Source organism: Pseudochaenichthys georgianus, unplaced genomic scaffold (genome assembly GCF_902827115.2).
Source record: "Pseudochaenichthys georgianus unplaced genomic scaffold, fPseGeo1.2 scaffold_167_arrow_ctg1, whole genome shotgun sequence".
NCBI classification, from domain to species: Eukaryota; Metazoa; Chordata; class Actinopteri; order Perciformes; family Channichthyidae; genus Pseudochaenichthys; species Pseudochaenichthys georgianus.
Window position 1 is genome coordinate 160,729 of NW_027262480.1, and position 4,272 is coordinate 165,000.

The window sequence follows — 4,272 nt, forward strand, 5'->3', positions numbered from 1 at the left end:
GTCTTTGTTCCGGAGACTTTGACACGTGTTTGTGAAGAAAAGACATGAAGAAGTGGATTTCAAATAATAGGGGACCTTTAAATCTTGGAGCGATCCAAATAAAGAGTTATATTGACGTCCAATCTGCCCCTTTAAATATTAAGGAAGTGTAGTTATTTTGATATAAATGACATAACCCAGCTGTCATTGTCCAGTTAAGTGCCAGGACTAGGTGAAATGAAGCCATATATTTGAAAGTTAAACCTTAAGATCTTCATAAAGAAACCTATAGTCCACAGACAGGAAGTCAGATACAAACCGTTTTTTAGTTTGGCCTTTCACATACATTTTCTTTGAAAAAAAAAAATATATGGATGATTAAAATGGTTATAAATATAAATGAAGAGTCTTACTTAAATATTATAATTATCCTAATTATCTTAATGTTGAAGTCTTAGCTGCAAGTTTAGCATTAATAAAAAAGAAAACCGTCAAAATGTCAACTTTCTTATAAAAAAAAAAGTACCTGCTTTTGTTGAGATAATTAGATTTAATGGGGATTTCAAACACTTACACTTCTTACAGTAAATGTCATTAAACCTTAACTGCTGCAGACAAACTGGCAGAAGACATAATGATAACAAACTGCAGTCCCCTGTCAGGCCAGCAGGTGGTGCTAACTGCTACATTAAAACGAGCTTATCTGTGTGGGGATGCTGTCTGCTGGTCTGGTCGGATGTGACTCATAATCACATATTTCTGCTGCTAGGTTTTATATTATATCTAAGATGTAGCTTCAGTAGGGCTGCTGCTTCTGGAAGTCTATTTCATCATTTTCTAGACAAAGTTTCTGAACACATTACCTCAAGGACTACACTACCCATAATGCTCAGCGGTCAGTGCTGTGGAGAAGACTCCAGCGAGGACTTTAAGTCAAAATGAAATCTCATTTTCCGAATGTTTTCTCTTTAAGGTTCATATGTCTGCAGGTGTCTTTTGGTAGTTTCTCAACATGTGCTTATTTATGTATTGTAGTCTTTTGTTGTTGTTTAGAATCAGTTCATGTTTGCTGGTTCGACTCGCGGATGAAAGGCCTATTTGTTGGACGTCATCTGACTTTTCCTGTGACAGAAAATGCTAATCGCCCTTTATTTCTTTGACAAAGTTCCTGAAAGATCACAACAACGATAAGAATCAGTTGACAACCAAATGCTAACTACATGCAGAGTTGGGTGTAACGCGTTACAAAGTAACCGACAAAAGTAATATTATCGGAGTAACGGAGTAGTGTAACGCGCTACTTTTATAATTCAGTAATCACACTACAGTTACTAACATTGCCCCGACACGTGTTACTTCGTTACTAACTAAAATCAGGTTTCCGCCTCAGGTTTATATGTACGTAATCTGCGCGTCCACATCTCCACGTGCAGTGCTGCATAAACATGGCTGAGTCAGCGATAACTTTCGAGGGGTGGAGGTATGCCCATTATTTTGAGTTCTTCCGAAGAATAGACAGGAATGTGACGGTGAGGTGCAAACTGTGTCCAGGCCAGCAGCTGTTATCCACTGCTGCAAACACCACGTTAAACCTCAACAAGCACCTGCAAAGCACACATGCTAAGGTGAAGCTAACGCACAGCTATTTGTTGTTTGTTTACATCACGGAGTCTGTTCTTCTTCTTTGTTTTCCGGTTGTTGCCTGTTTTGAATGACGAATACACACTACCGCCGCCTGCTGGTAAGGAGAGTTATTGCCACTCACGCATGCGCAGTTCGTACGTTCTCGGCGAGTAAAGTAACGAGTAAAGTAACGAGTTACTTTATGTAGAGAGTAACGAAGTAGTGTAATATATAAAACATTTTTAAAAGTAATATGTACTATATTACATTTTTTTAGTAACGACCCCATCTCTGACTACACGGTAATCAAATATCCAGTAAAACGGGCCGAGAAGAGAAACAGAAGTTACGTCTGGTGTCTTGTTTACAATGTTCTCAATCTGCATTACCCTGAGTGATGCATTCACTGACATCGAGTGAAGACAACAGACGACATGCAGCAGACATCATTACAAAACATGGACGTGGACATTTTACTCTGAGGTTGACGCTGTTTTGAGGAATGGCACACCTAACCTTGTTGATATAATAACGCCATGACTGTTTGTTGTAAATAATATATATATTGATTGTGGTGCTTTGAAATATTGAGATACTTGAAGAGGATCTGTGGGATTTGAATACATTTCTGAGTGATAACATTTAGTTTTTTCTTTTGTACTTATGGTCTCATAACTGTTTGTACATCCATGTGACATCCCTGTCGCCTACATATGCTGATAGCTTAGGTTGTTGTGAATACAAACATGTATATTAATTGATTGTGCAGCACAGGGTTCATGTTTTAAAAGCATGTCTACAAAGAAAGCCCAGGCGAGCCAAACGTGTGAAAAAGGGACTCGGACCTCAAAGGGTTAATGACAGAAACATCCCAAATAAAGCCTCACAGACGATTTGAAAGAATGCTTTCAGAACAAAAACTATCTTCATATCAAGATGTCTTTGTCTTTTGCTCATCCTTCAGCTTTTTAGTTTCCACGTGTTTCAGAGTATCGTCTTTAGCTGTGATACACACACATTACTTCCAGTCAAACTAGATAGATGATAGCCTTATACTTAGTCCTTGATGCGGTGGCTCTATATTTACTTTACAACATGTTCTTAAACCCTATTGTTTAAGATCTAGGAGATAACTCAACGTTTCCAAAGACGGCAAACCTGGATTTTTGAATTTGGAGAAACGTGTCTTAAACATTTTTTATAAATAATAGTGCAGCCTTAAGGACATAAGAGATGTAACAACAACAAGCTCACCGTTGCACACGTTGTCAACCAGAACCTTTGAGATTTAAAAGCAGAGGACGCTTTTATAAAAACCCTGAGCAGCTCCGAGTACAAACCGCTCCTTCAGGAGACGCTCAGACGTGAGATACGAGGTGGTGACGAACAGCGTGAGAAGTGGAGAAGTCAGAGGAGATCCGGGTCCTGCGTCCACAGTCTGAGCATCAGCGTCTTTTTTCAATCGTTCCCACAAAGAGAAAGCACGATGAACCCAGCGACTTCTCTCCGAGGGCTCCATCGCTTTCGTCCGAACGTTTCCAGTAGAACATATTTAAACTTTAAGAAAAGCACCGGTGACATCACTGCAGTGATTTCCGTTGTTTTAGACGGAAACTATAACAAAAAAAGACAGAAAAGTCGATTTCTTTGAGCCAAACGTTCCCTCCTGGCTTCCTAGTTCCCTTCCTGGTTTCCTTCCTGGTATCCTTACTGGTGTCCTTCCTTGTCACCAGCCTGGCTTCCTTCCTGGTTTCCTTCCTTGGTTCCTCCCCGGGGTTTCCTTGTTTCCTCCCTGGTTTCCTCACTTGTTTCCTCCCCGGTTTCCTTGTTTCCTCCCTGGTTTCCTCCCTAGTTGCCTCGCTCTCTCAGAGGTCGCTGTGGTGCATGTTGAGCTCCATGTTGAGCTCCATGTCTCCTCCGAACAGTTCCCGGTACAGCGGAGGAAAGTGAGTCCTCACGATGTCGGGGTAAACGGCTTCTGAACGCCGACAAGTTCTCCGAGTGACGACTGCACAGCGAACGCAACGCTGACACCTTACATCTGAGCTGAGGGAGAGGAGTCAAGGAGGCAAGGAGAGGTGAGAAGGTGATGGAAGAAGAGAATAAACAAGAGAGGAGTCAAGAGGAGGAAGGAAGAGAAGATGTGACAAGGAGAAGAAATAATAGGAGAGGAATTAAGTAAGGAGAGGAGAGGAGAAAATAAAAGTAGGGAAGACAAGATAATGGAACAAGTGGAGGAAAGGAGACAAGGTGAGAGGAAACAAAAAATAAGAGGAGACAAAGGGAGAGGAAACAAGACATAAGAGGATACAAGGGGGAGAGGAAACAAGCAAAAGAGTAGACAGGGAGAGAGGAGAGGAGACAAGAGAAACAAGGATATGAGAGTTAGTTGTCACAAACATTAATGAAGGTCCTCACAGGTAAAGGATGTCATTAAGATGTGAATACTTTGTCGTGTACTTTTCTTATTGTTCGCGTAACGCTTTGAAGATCAAAGGGAAATGTGTGAGTTGTAGTTCAGCATCTCACCACCTGAGGGCAGTGTGAGACAACTCTTCTTCAGAGTTTAACATTCCACTTCCACTGAACAGTTTAATCATCACTTCTTCAAAAGACTATGTGTGTGTGTGTGTGTGTGTGTGTGTGTGTGTGTGTGTGTGTGTGTGTGTG

At 41.1% G+C, this 4,272-nt stretch overlaps 1 pseudogene; it reads right to left on the reverse strand.

Annotated features, from left to right (window-relative positions):
• Positions 1 to 3,409: 3,409 nt before the first annotated feature.
• LOC117441316 (nuclear receptor ROR-alpha A-like) overlaps positions 3,410 to 4,272 on the reverse strand; it is a 7,829-nt pseudogene continuing 6,966 nt past the window's right edge.